Source organism: Dermacentor variabilis, chromosome 2 (assembly GCF_050947875.1).
Source record: "Dermacentor variabilis isolate Ectoservices chromosome 2, ASM5094787v1, whole genome shotgun sequence".
Taxonomy (NCBI): domain Eukaryota; kingdom Metazoa; phylum Arthropoda; class Arachnida; order Ixodida; family Ixodidae; genus Dermacentor; species Dermacentor variabilis.
Window position 1 is genome coordinate 1,299,047 of NC_134569.1, and position 15,424 is coordinate 1,314,470.

Genomic DNA, 15,424 nt, shown 5'->3' on the forward strand with positions numbered 1-15,424 from the left:
CTGATGTAATTAACTAATGAAATTGTAATTAATTAACACAATAACGTATTGTGTTACGGCATTTAATCGTAATAGCTCGTAAGATAGATCCTAGACACGTAATAGAAGGAAAATATATGTGGCTGACATTATTTATTGTTTTGTAACATTTTACGTGCAAGTGTAACTGGTGAACTCTTCAAATAGGCGGTGGATGTCCGAGGCCACGAAGAAACTGAACGAGGAACGCGCCGAGAATCGCGCGCCCGAGAAAGTACGAAGGAGGATGGATGGATCGATGTGATGAGCGTCACCTTTGGAACGGGGTGGTGGGTTGCGCCACGAACCTCTCGCTATATTATACTGCCTAATGCCCTACCTAGGTTAAACAATAAAAAAGAAAAAAAGAGCACTACGAACTACCGCACCCACATTTTCTGATCCCGTATTCCGAACTGTGCTTTTGTACATTTCCAGCTTTTGTCGTTTACCTACTTTTCTTCCACCAATCCTCCAATTGCCTCTTACTAATGCCTATTGCGCACATGTTTACTTTTCCACAGCTCTCGCTGAACCCAAGGGCTTCAAGTAGGCCAGTGGTCCCTAAATCGAGCGATCGGGAGACGTCTTCACATTCTAATGAAACATGCTCCATAGTTTCCCTAGCTTTACCGCAGCAAGCACATGCTTCTTCTTCCTTCTTATATCTAGCTTTATAGGCGCGTGTTCTAAGGCATCCCGATCTCGCTTCGTAAAGTAATGAGCTTCCCTTTGAGTTATCATAAATAGTTTCTTTCCTGATTTCGTTTTTTCCTCTTAAGTAGTTACTCATGGCTGGTTTATTTTCCATTGCCGCCACCCATGAGATTATTTCAGCCTCTCTGACTTTCCGCTTGACTTTCTTTGTTGCTGTGTTGCCCACCCTGCAGGCCGCATACTTCTTTTTCTCCACTGTGAATCAATGTTTTTCCTCTACAGATACCTGAACACTCTCCAGGCCCATTTACTTTCTTCTATATTCCTCAGCCGTTCTTCATACTCAATTTTACTGTGAGCTTCCCTCACTTCAAAACTAGTCCAGCCCATATCACCCTGCACAGCTTCATTTGTAGTCTTCCCGTGAGCGCCCAATGCGACGCGACCCACTGACGTTTGGTTCCCGTCGAGTCCTGATTCTACCGCTGATTTGAAGCAAACAACCGTATTTCCAAAAGTAAGTCCTGGAACCATTACACCTTTCCACATACCTCGGAGGACCTCGTACCTATTGTATCCCCATAGCGCTCTGCGCTTCATTGTGGCTGCATTTCTCTTCCCCTTCACTGTTATTGTTTTTTCCTGTGTTTCCAGATATCTATTGCCTTCGTTTACCCATATACCAAGGTATTTATATGCTGTTACCCGAGGTATTTCCTGGCCCTGTATCTCCACTGTCTGTTCATTGTTTTCATTGAATACCACAACACCTGATTTTCTAACACTAAATTTCAAACCTTAATTGTTGCCTTCCTGTCCACAGATATTAGCCAGACGTTGCAAATCACTTTGCTTGTTAGCTAGCAACACAATGTCGTCAGCATAAAATAAACCTGAAAGTTGCTGCTCTACTACTGTACCGGCTGTACTGTTTGTATGATAGATTAAACCCTATATTACTTCCTTCTGGCGCCCTCTCCTTCCTAACCATGTGCATCATAAACAGCAGCGGGGATAAAGGGCACCCCTGCCTCAGTTCCTTGCTGTTATGAACTTTCTCCTTGTGCCTCATTCCTTCGCATTCAACGCAAACGGTATTTTTTAGGTAAATCTCTCTCAAAAGCTGTAAAGAATCGTCACCTAAGCCTTCCCCTTCCAGAATATCCCACAAAATGTTGCGGTCTACGTTGTCACAGGCTCCTGTAATGTCTAAAAAGGTCACATACAACGGTCTGCTTTCTGCTTTTGATATTACAATACACTGAGTAAGAATAAATGAGTTATCATCCAAACGCGTACCTATTCTGAAGCCATTCTGACGCTCTCCCAAAATGACATTATTCTCTGCCCATGCTTGAAGCTTTAGTTTGATTGCCTGCATTGCTAGCCTGTATATTACCGATGTAATGGTTAACGGTCTATACGAGTGAATTCTGTCTTTCTCCCCCTTACCTTTATAAATCAAATTCATTCTACTTTGTCGCCAACTGTCTGGTATTCGTCTTTCTTCAATTTTTTTCCACTGCTTGCACCAGAGCTTCCTTACTTTTCGGTCCTAGTTCATTTATCAGCCTAACGGGAACCTGGTCTAGCCCTGTGGCTGTGCGATTAGGAATTTTCTCTTCCGATTTTTTCCAGTTGAAGTTTATCAGCACCAGCTCCTTTCCACTTGGGTCTCCTTCATGCTCTTTTTTTCATCAAGTACAACCACGTCATTGCCTTGGAAAGATTCGGCTGTTACTTTTCGGATGTAATTTATTGCCGCTTCTCCTTCCAGTCTGTTTTCATCTTCGTCTAGGATATGTTGTTGTGTCGTTGACTTCCTGCCTAATGATTTTATGTGGTTCCAAAATATTCTAGGTGCGGCCTTCTCTTTCTCACGTATTTTTGACAACCAACGTTCACTTTCAGCTTTTAATTTTGCTTGCACCAGTACTTGAACCACAGACTTTTTCTCACGGTATATTTCCCATTTACTGGTTACTTCATCCTGTGGCAACTGCGCCTCCTTTGCCTGCCTGTGCCCTTCGAGGTGCTTTCTGTCGTTCGGCAATCGCTTCTCATATCTCCTTGTTCCACCAGCTTTTCGATTTCTTTTTTTCCTTTCCAACGAACATGTTGTTTCTCTTTCCGTATTTCTGCCGTTATTACACTTAGAAGCTCACCATATTCCCACTCTTAGCCGTTTGCCAAGTTCTTCTTCGACTCTAGTGACTATATTTGCTATTTGTTCAGCGTTCAAATTTGGACTGGCCATTTTGCGCTCCTTGCTTTCTTTCCCAATTACATATCCCTTCTTCAAAATGACGCGTTTATGGTCACTCCCTATGCTGCTAAATCCTTCCTCATTGATGACCATTTCTCTCAACTTATCATGAATTCCTTCTGTCATCAGACAGTAATCAATGGTCGATTGCCGGTTTCCCACTTCCCATATGGTCTGTCCTTGACACTTAGGCCCTGTGTTGACGATAACGAGGTTATGTTGCTCACAAAGGTCTAGCATTGACTTCCCGTTGTCGTCGGTGTAGCCATCTAAATCCTGTATGTGGGCATTCATGTCACGTAATAGGACAATTTCAGCACCATTCCCGAAACCCTCAATATCAGCGCTTACGCATTCCACCAACTCTTTATTCTTCTCTGTGCAACCTTTTCCGGTCCACAAAAACGTAACGCACAGCCAAGTTTTTTTTACCACTCATTGTATCTGATAACCAAAGATGCTCTTGACATTGTGAATTTTCTCTTTTCCATTTCGCTCCCTGATGGATGAGAATTCCGACCCCCCCTCCCTTTCTTTATGACTTAGTTCTGTTGCACCCTTCCCAAACATAATTCTCAATAACTGGCAGCTCTTCTGAGTCTCTAAGGTGCCTTTCTGTAACCACATACACCCCTATTTGTTCGCTATTTAACTGCTCCTCAATCTGCCCACTTTTCCTTTCTTCTGTCGCCTGCATGTTTATGTAGCCTATTGCATGGCGAGCTCTCTTTCTTGCTTTCCTCCCTTTTCTGTTATCGACGGTGATGCTGTTCTGAGGTTTACCTAGGGGACCTTCTTCATTACTGCCTACTCTGGCATCCTGAGCGCCCGCGGGCCCCCTAAAAAAGCTACAGCGCGACAACCAAGTCGCCAGCCCACTTCTCGTGCCAGCCTGTGATTGAAGTGGATCCCGTCTCGTTTAAAACCACCACACCTTCTCACTTCCATGTTTACATCGGGAACCTCGAAGCCTTTCTTTCGGCTCATTTTCGATATCGCCTCATTAGTAGCCACTACGGGTCTTTGTACGTGACTGTCACGCACAGGCACTTCCGGTACCATGCACCAAGAGCTGGCCTAGTACTGTCCCTTTCCTGTTTAGGACGTCATTTAGCCCACCTGCTACTATGACAAGGTTGCGCACGTGGGAATTTTCCGCGAGCTTTTCTTTTGCTCGCTCCATGACAGAACCCAGTGTCCACCTTGGAAATGTCCCTACCGCCACTCTTTTATCGCCTTTCACCCTCTCCACAATTGCTTTTGGGCACCCAGTCAGGGTTGAGTCGCTGGCGATAATCACTCTTTCACTCTCTCTTACATGTCCCTGCTTCCCTTCGTCCTTTTCTGCGTGATTCGGACTGATGAAATGAAGCTTTATTATCTATTAATCTATCATGTTCGTGCGCTCCATCGCTGACGCATCGGTCGGTTTGTCCAATAGAAACTTTTCCGCACGTAAGCGGGATCTCGTGGGCAACGCCCACTGTGAGTCAGTGTTTTCTCTTGTCCCGTCTTGAGATTGCGCTTACTAATATTCACGCATTAATTGCTATAGGTTTTCTTTGCGGTGCATAGGTACTGCGTTCGTCTCGTGGTAACATCGTTCTCGCGCGCCGTAGCCTGTGTGTGCGAGTTAAAGGGTGCAACGTCGAGTCGACGATGGCGGCTCAATCTCGCGTGCGCAGAGGAGGAAGCGCGTCGTATTCCGTCGCGGGCATGGCACCATGGCACCGGGGAGCATCTTTACAATTGCCAGTAGGTACAACGGGGCGGGGCGTATATCGCGGCTCTCGACATTTCTGCGCAGGCGCGAGTATGAGCGGGTGCGGGAGAGAAAATCGGAGGGCCTTTGCTCCTTGAATATGTGACTCTTCCTAGGCACTACGAAGCAGCTTTCTTAGCGCGTGTTGCATGCGTTTGTCTCCTAGACTTGCCGGCACTGCGGAATGCAGTCGAGTTTGTTTATGCTCCGCCGCTGGCTGCCTGCGCGGTAAGGCATTGGACACGGACGCCCCACTTAGTGATCGCTGTGTCTGAAGGGACAATGTTCTGACTGGTGCTGTATAAGTCGTGGGTCGCTTTTTTCGTCGCGACGATAGATTGGATTCTTTACAAGCACTGCTCCAGAAAGGCACATGTAACCGGCAAACGGAGGCCTCAGGAGAGCACCTGAGGTTTTAATAAAGCAGGCGGCGCTGGATCTCCGGGGCACCCAAAGGGTAGCGAGGAGATAAAACTGGAAGCAGGGCGGCCCGTTGGTGCCAGGGGGTGTTCGCATAAAAAATTGGCAGCCGATCTTATACACCCATGGCACGGGCAGGCCTCGGCGAGCCCCAACCCATGGACCAGTCAAGGTTATAGCTTTGGTGTCCCCGTTGCCACTTCGGTGTCCTGGAGGTGCCGCCAATAATGCGAAATAATGACACGTTGTTTCAACTAGCGAAAAAAAAACACGATTGACTAAATATACTTACGTCCAGCCGCCAACTTGCGACGCTAAGTTCAGCACTACCGCGCCCCGCGACTTCTGCCGGCGCGCTTAGGGAAAAAACATACAAGACGCGCTAATAAACTCCTCCGTAATGCCTAGGTTGACTCATATATTCAAGGAGCAAAAGTCCCCACATTTCCTCTCTCTTACCCGCTCTTACCCGCGCATGCGCGCAAAGGTCCGGCGTCTGCGCAAGTGCTACGCCCCACTTTACCTACAAGCGATGGACGGTTAGCAAAAAATACTGTTGCGCATGCGCGAACACGGTTGTCACGAGCGCCCTCTACATGGTTAGGTACGAAAAGCACAGGAACAACCAACGCAGCCTTAGCGCTCCTTGAGACGCCGGTTTGTGGTGGTTTTAATCACGGTATTTTCGTGAAAAGGCCGTCTAGTTGCGTTGCTTATTGTGCACAAATTGCTTCACTGGCAAACGGAGCACGTGTTTATTTCGGTTTTCGTCCGAGAAGAGCTATCCGGAGAGGAAAGCAGCATGAATAAGCGACGGTTGGAGATGTCATCACAGCACGCAACTTGCTCGCTTCACGCAGAGCTGGTTCTCATCCCGCTACTTGCGGCTACTGAATTGTCATATGCCAGTGCTGCGAGCTTATTTCGGCATGCAAGCTTCGAGACGCCCTTAAATGCAGCTCATGATGGACGAGGACGGCCACCGCTTGCGAAAGTGCAGTGGGGTCACTCAGTTGTCGCTGACCTGTAATTATAATAAATATTTTAAAGTGATGTGGAAAGTGCGCCTCATATGACAATCAGCGCCCAGTACTACGCCACTGAATTGACCGAAACACACCATCCGAGGGCAGTTGATGTCGCCGACGGGCAGCGCGGAGCGACGACCGGGAGACGGAGTTTGCCTGGTTTGCTCTTTTCTGCCGACGGTGTGCAGATATCCCAAGTGTATTTTTCATTTAGCCTCTTAATATTCATGCATGCATAAAGAGTTCACAAAATCCTATACGTTCAATTGCTAGCAGAAGCTTATTCGTAACCGGCGACACCCACGGGCAGCGAGCAAGGCGTATACCGTATTCATCGGTCGCCGTTGGTGCATGTATACAGTCAAGAGAACGGCGCGCCGTTTGAGACTTTCCCGTATTTACCGTAGGCGAAAATGGGCCGTCATAATAAGGCAAACAGCTCCGTGACAGTTTGCTCTGTTGCAGATGGGCCATATTAGTACGGTAAACTCTCCTAAGCGGAGCATCACGCTCGGCGCGCTGACTTTGTCGGCAGCCGCCGATCGCTCGAGCCAGTAGGCCTAGCTCCCGGTTGTTGAAGCAGCAGCCGACGGCGCTTGTAATGAAAACGCCGCGAGTCATAAAGCGTTTATTTTCGATAGCATTTTAGCGTCTAGACCATTGTGTCGTGGTTAAATGAACAGAGTTTGTTCTCTCTGTACAATGTCGGCAGCAAAGAGCAAATAACGCGCGCTGCCTTGCATGGTGGTCGCAGTGCGCGGCCAGCCTGCGAAACCAATTGTGGACACTGGGCGACACACCGGCAGAGTGTTTCGACGACGCGCATTCCGCTTTTCGTTGAAGGAGTGCATGTCGCTCGCATCAGTCGCGTGCTGGCAGCAGCAGCCTCCGAATATGTAATTTCAATGTAATCTTCTTTCAGTGCCGAGCCTCGATGAGCCTGGCGAATAGTGGCAGTTATAGAAAGCAGATACTGCCACACGCGATCAGTTTGCGTGGTACGCTTCGTGAAGTCGGAGGTCTATGTCAGGTACGGAAACTGGAACGGAGTGACGCCGTCTTCAATTATTTTTGCCGCAGTGAACCTACGCGGTTGCCGCTTCAGAGGCCAGGCAGAAGCCGAGGAAAGAAACTCGCTTCCTAGCCACATAGTCACAGAACACCTATATAAACTTAGAGAAGGGAAACTGTACCTTCCACAGTGCAACGGAAATAAGAGTATCGGTACGTTGTCAACTAAAGTATGCGACGGAGAGATGGCGCTAGCAAAATCACAACTAATCAGGACTAGTTTTGAAGTCAGGGAACCTCGCAGTAAAATTGAGTTCACGGTGGAGGAAAAGAAATCGGAAGCTTACCAGCAAGTATGCGGTCTGTAGGGTGGGCAACACAGCAACAAAGAACGTCAAGCGGAAAGTCAGAGAGGCTGAAATAATCTAATGGGTGGCGGCAATGGAAAAGAAACCTGCCATGAGTAACTACGTAAGGGGAAAGACGAAATCAGGAAAGAAACAATATATGATTACTCAAAGAGAGAGAGAGAAAGAGAAAAACAACATTATTGAGCAGAGCTCGACATCTTCTTAGACGCCGTCGATGGAAGTGGTTCCCTATTCACGGGACCCATACGCTTCCCTAGCCGCCTGGCCCCTGGACATCAGGACGAGCTGGTCTTCCAGGGCGGTGCTGGTTAGCAAGGTCCCCCATCGCTCGGTAAGGGTGGATGGGGGATGGGGTAGGGTAGCGGGCAGGTAAAAGGTGGGGGGATTGCCTTGATGAAATCGAATACTCCAATGACGTGTTGGAGCATGCCTAACTGAGTTTTGCAGAAATTACAATCCTTCTCGTACCTTTCCGGGTGCATCTTGTTTTGAAGGTAAGGGTGCAGGAAGGATCCTACCTGTATCTGCCTGTAGATCGCATGCTGTTCTCTGCTAAGCGATTTGTGAGGATCCGGGTAACGGCGCATCTCCGTCTTGTAATGGTTCGTAATTTCTCTATAACTAATTATGGACTGTGGCTCACCTTCCTCTACCCGGTGTTCCATCTCTCGGGGGAACTACAGTAAACTCTCAGTTGAACGAACGTCGGTTTATCGAATATTTCAGAATAACAAATTTTTTAAAAATCCCGGGCAGCTTTCTTATACATTCTATGCAAAAATGTTTCACTTAAACGAATTTCGGAACAGTCAATATTTCAGTTTAACGAAGTCGCTCAGAGGACCAAGGCTTATTTTTACGACCCACGTGGCGTGTTTTTCATCGGCTCCGTTCAGCCTTCCAGTTTTAAGTAACAACGGCAATTCGCGTGCCCACTTTCGAGATGAGTGTGACGAAACGGAAGCAGTTGTCTCTCTCGGACAAGCTGGGAATCCTTCAGCGCCTGGACAACGGTCAAAGGCAAGTGGACGTCTCAAAGGACTATGGAATTGCACGGTCGACGTTGTCAGCGATTGTGAAAAAAAAATCTAAGCTTGAAGGAGAAATTTCGATGAATCCCGCCAAGAAACGACTCTGCACGGGGTACTTCAAAAAGTGGATGATGCCGTTGCGGTATGGCTTCGCGACCTACGATCTCAAAACATTCCACTGTCCGGCCCAATGATACAGGGCAAAGCGAAGGAATTTGCTCTTCTTCTGGACGTTCGCGGCTTCGAAGCAAGCAGTGGATGGCTTACACGATTTCGGGATAGGCATGGGATCGCGTGGAAAAAAATTTGCGGCGAAAACAAGGATACCGACCAAGAGGCAGCGAGAAACTGGAGGGATGAGGTTGTAGCTGAGGTTGTAGGGTACATTGGAAAGTTGAGAAACTTTGTGTCTCAACAGCAAGCTGTACCAGAAGAAGTGTACAAAAACATTGACTCTTTGGACAGTTTTGTTATTTCCTGTGCTTTAAAAATACAAGTGCAGAAGAAGATTAGATATTTTTTTCTAAGTGAGAAAGCCAGCATTATAACTGTTATGAACCTTGTACTTGTTGATATGTACAAATTCTATTTCACACATTTCTAACACTATGGATGCTATGTCTTTTGCTCCATGAATTGCATTTCAACCTTTTGACTCTGTATGCCATGTCTTATGTTGGTCTAGTGAATATTCAGTTTAGTGAACTTTCAGTTAAGTGAACTATTTCCTTCGGTCCCTTAAAGTTCACTCAAGTGAGAGTTCACTGTAGTGGGCAAATTCGTTGCCCTTCAACCCAGAGTGAGCCGGTGTCCATATCAACTCAACTTTCCTTTCAGGTACGTCGCGTTTACTCTTGAGAATATCTAGTGCCGCAAGAGACGCCCACTCCTTTCTGTAGTTGTTATACGCCTTTTGCGAGTCAGTTCATTACTTTTGGAAGCGAGATCGGCATGCCTTAGAACACGCACCTATTAAGCGACATATAAGAAGGAAGAAGAAGCATGTGCTTGCTGCGGTAAAGCTGGGGAAACTATGGTGCATATTTTATTAGAATGTGAAGACGTCTACCCAGTGGTCGATTAAGGCACCACTGGCCTCCTTGAAGCCCTTGGGCTAAGCGGGAGCAGTGGAAAAGTAAACATTACCGCAATAGGGATTAGTAAGAGGCGATTGGAGGATTGGTGGAAGAAAAGTAGGGAAATGACAAAAAAAGAGAACGGAGACGTACAAAAGCGCAGTTTGCAATAGGGGATCAGAGAAGTTGTTTGTGGGAGTTAACATGTGTTTCTTTATTTTTTAATTTAACCTAGGTAGGACATTACGCAGTATAATAGCAAGTGCTTGGTGGCGCAACCCACTGCCCCGTTCCAGAGGGGACGCCCATTAACATCCGTCCGTCCGTCCGTCCGTCCGTCCGTCCGTCCGTCCGTCCGTCCGTCCCTCCGTCCGTCCGTCCGTCCATCCATCCATCCATCCATCCATCCATCCATCCATCCATCCATCCATCCATCCATCCATCCATCCATCCATCCATCCATCCATCCATCCATCCATCCATCCATCCATCCATCCATCCATCCATCCATCCATCCATCCATCCATCCATCCATCCATCCATCCATCCATCCATCCATCCATCCATCCATCCATCCATCCATCCATCCATCCATCCATCCATCCATCCATCCATCCATCCATCCATCCATCCATCCATCCATCCATCCATCCATCCATCCATCCATCCATCCATCCATCCATCCATCCATCCATCCATCCATCCATCCATCCATCCATCCATCCATCCATCCATCCATCCATCCATCCATCCATCCATCCATCCATCCATCCATCCATCCATCCATCCATCCATCCATCCATCCATCCATCCATCCATCCATCCATCCATCCATCCATCCATCCATCCATCCATCCATCCATCCATCCATCCATCCATCCATCCATCCATCCATCCATCCATCCATCCATCCATCCATCCATCCATCCATCCATCCATCCATCCATCCATCCATCCATCCATCCATCCATCCATCCATCCATCCATCCATCCATCCATCCATCCATCCATCCATCCATCCATCCATCCATCCATCCATCCATCCATCCATCCATCCATCCATCCATCCATCCATCCATCCATCCATCCATCCATCCATCCATCCATCCATCCATCCATCCATCCATCCATCCATCCATCCATCCATCCATCCATCCATCCATCCATCCATCCATCCATCCATCCATCCATCCATCCATCCATCCATCCATCCATCCATCCATCCATCCATCCATCCATCCATCCATCCATCCATCCATCCATCCATCCATCCATCCATCCATCCATCCATCCATCCATCCATCCATCCATCCATCCATCCATCCATCCATCCATCCATCCATCCATCCATCCATCCATCCATCCATCCATCCATCCATCCATCCATCCATCCATCCATCCATCCATCCATCCATCCATCCATCCATCCATCCATCCATCCATCCATCCATCCATCCATCCATCCATCCATCCATCCATCCATCCATCCATCCATCCATCCATCCATCCATCCATCCATCCATCCATCCATCCATCCATCCATCCATCCATCCATCCATCCATCCATCCATCCATCCATCCATCCATCCATCCATCCATCCATCCATCCATCCATCCATCCATCCATCCATCCATCCATCCATCCATCCATCCATCCATCCATCCATCCATCCATCCATCCATCCATCCATCCATCCATCCATCCATCCATCCATCCATCCATCCATCCATCCATCCATCCATCCATCCATCCATCCATCCATCCATCCATCCATCCATCCATCCATCCATCCATCCATCCATCCATCCATCCATCCATCCATCCATCCATCCATCCATCCATCCATCCATCCATCCATCCATCCATCCATCCATCCATCCATCCATCCATCCATCCATCCATCCATCCATCCATCCATCCATCCATCCATCCATCCATCCATCCATCCATCCATCCATCCATCCATCCATCCATCCATCCATCCATCCATCCATCCATCCATCCATCCATCCATCCATCCATCCATCCATCCATCCATCCATCCATCCATCCATCCATCCATCCATCCATCCATCCATCCATCCATCCATCCATCCATCCATCCATCCATCCATCCATCCATCCATCCATCCATCCATCCATCCATCCATCCATCCATCCATCCATCCATCCATCCATCCATCCATCCATCCATCCATCCATCCATCCATCCATCCATCCATCCATCCATCCATCCATCCATCCATCCATCCATCCATCCATCCATCCATCCATCCATCCATCCATCCATCCATCCATCCATCCATCCATCCATCCATCCATCCATCCATCCATCCATCCATCCATCCATCCATCCATCCATCCATCCATCCATCCATCCATCCATCCATCCATCCATCCATCCATCCATCCATCCATCCATCCATCCATCCATCCATCCATCCATCCATCCATCCATCCATCCATCCATCCATCCATCCATCCATCCATCCATCCATCCATCCATCCATCCATCCATCCATCCATCCATCCATCCATCCATCCATCCATCCATCCATCCATCCATCCATCCATCCATCCATCCATCCATCCATCCATCCATCCATCCATCCATCCATCCATCCATCCATCCATCCATCCATCCATCCATCCATCCATCCATCCATCCATCCATCCATCCATCCATCCATCCATCCATCCATCCATCCATCCATCCATCCATCCATCCATCCATCCATCCATCCATCCATCCATCCATCCATCCATCCATCCATCCATCCATCCATCCATCCATCCATCCATCCATCCATCCATCCATCCATCCATCCATCCATCCATCCATCCATCCATCCATCCATCCATCCATCCATCCATCCATCCATCCATCCATCCATCCATCCATCCATCCATCCATCCATCCATCCATCCATCCATCCATCCATCCATCCATCCATCCATCCATCCATCCATCCATCCATCCATCCATCCATCCATCCATCCATCCATCCATCCATCCATCCATCCATCCATCCATCCATCCATCCATCCATCCATCCATCCATCCATCCATCCATCCATCCATCCATCCATCCATCCATCCATCCATCCATCCATCCATCCATCCATCCATCCATCCATCCATCCATCCATCCATCCATCCATCCATCCATCCATCCATCCATCCATCCATCCATCCATCCATCCATCCATCCATCCATCCATCCATCCATCCATCCATCCATCCATCCATCCATCCATCCATCCATCCATCCATCCATCCATCCATCCATCCATCCATCCATCCATCCATCCATCCATCCATCCATCCATCCATCCATCCATCCATCCATCCATCCATCCATCCATCCATCCATCCATCCATCCATCCATCCATCCATCCATCCATCCATCCATCCATCCATCCATCCATCCATCCATCCATCCATCCATCCATCCATCCATCCATCCATCCATCCATCCATCCATCCATCCATCCATCCATCCATCCATCCATCCATCCATCCATCCATCCATCCATCCATCCATCCATCCATCCATCCATCCATCCATCCATCCATCCATCCATCCATCCATCCATCCATCCATCCATCCATCCATCCATCCATCCATCCATCCATCCATCCATCCATCCATCCATCCATCCATCCATCCATCCATCCATCCATCCATCCATCCATCCATCCATCCATCCATCCATCCATCCATCCATCCATCCATCCATCCATCCATCCATCCATCCATCCATCCATCCATCCATCCATCCATCCATCCATCCATCCATCCATCCATCCATCCATCCATCCATCCATCCATCCATCCATCCATCCATCCATCCATCCATCCATCCATCCATCCATCCATCCATCCATCCATCCATCCATCCATCCATCCATCCATCCATCCATCCATCCATCCATCCATCCATCCATCCATCCATCCATCCATCCATCCATCCATCCATCCATCCATCCATCCATCCATCCATCCATCCATCCATCCATCCATCCATCCATCCATCCATCCATCCATCCATCCATCCATCCATCCATCCATCCATCCATCCATCCATCCATCCATCCATCCATCCATCCATCCATCCATCCATCCATCCATCCATCCATCCATCCATCCATCCATCCATCCATCCATCCATCCATCCATCCATCCATCCATCCATCCATCCATCCATCCATCCATCCATCCATCCATCCATCCATCCATCCATCCATCCATCCATCCATCCATCCATCCATCCATCCATCCATCCATCCATCCATCCATCCATCCATCCATCCATCCATCCATCCATCCATCCATCCATCCATCCATCCATCCATCCATCCATCCATCCATCCATCCATCCATCCATCCATCCATCCATCCATCCATCCATCCATCCATCCATCCATCCATCCATCCATCCATCCATCCATCCATCCATCCATCCATCCATCCATCCATCCATCCATCCATCCATCCATCCATCCATCCATCCATCCATCCATCCATCCATCCATCCATCCATCCATCCATCCATCCATCCATCCATCCATCCATCCATCCATCCATCCATCCATCCATCCATCCATCCATCCATCCATCCATCCATCCATCCATCCATCCATCCATCCATCCATCCATCCATCCATCCATCCATCCATCCATCCATCCATCCATCCATCCATCCATCCATCCATCCATCCATCCATCCATCCATCCATCCATCCATCCATCCATCCATCCATCCATCCATCCATCCATCCATCCATCCATCCATCCATCCATCCATCCATCCATCCATCCATCCATCCATCCATCCATCCATCCATCCATCCATCCATCCATCCATCCATCCATCCATCCATCCATCCATCCATCCATCCATCCATCCATCCATCCATCCATCCATCCATCCATCCATCCATCCATCCATCCATCCATCCATCCATCCATCCATCCATCCATCCATCCATCCATCCATCCATCCATCCATCCATCCATCCATCCATCCATCCATCCATCCATCCATCCATCCATCCATCCATCCATCCATCCATCCATCCATCCATCCATCCATCCATCCATCCATCCATCCATCCATCCATCCATCCATCCATCCATCCATCCATCCATCCATCCATCCATCCATCCATCCATCCATCCATCCATCCATCCATCCATCCATCCATCCATCCATCCATCCATCCATCCATCCATCCATCCATCCATCCATCCATCCATCCATCCATCCATCCATCCATCCATCCATCCATCCATCCATCCATCCATCCATCCATCCATCCATCCATCCATCCATCCATCCATCCATCCATCCATCCATCCATCCATCCATCCATCCATCCATCCATCCATCCATCCATCCATCCATCCATCCATCCATCCATCCATCCATCCATCCATCCATCCATCCATCCATCCATCCATCCATCCATCCATCCATCCATCCATCCATCCATCCATCCATCCATCCATCCATCCATCCATCCATCCATCCATCCATCCATCCATCCATCCATCCATCCATCCATCCATCCATCCATCCATCCATCCATCCATCCATCCATCCATCCATCCATCCATCCATCCATCCATCCATCCATCCATCCATCCATCCATCCATCCATCCATCCATCCATCCATCCATCCATCCATCCATCCATCCATCCATCCATCCATCCATCCATCCATCCATCCATCCATCCATCCATCCATCCATCCATCCATCCATCCATCCATCCATC

The 15,424-nt window shown here is 48.2% G+C and overlaps 1 protein-coding gene across 1 annotated transcript in view; it reads left to right on the forward strand.

Moving 5' to 3' along the window:
* LOC142570245 (putative transporter YutK) overlaps positions 1–15,424 on the forward strand; it is a 518,716-nt gene that overhangs the window by 161,842 nt on the left and 341,450 nt on the right. The gene's annotated exons all lie outside the window — the stretch shown is intronic.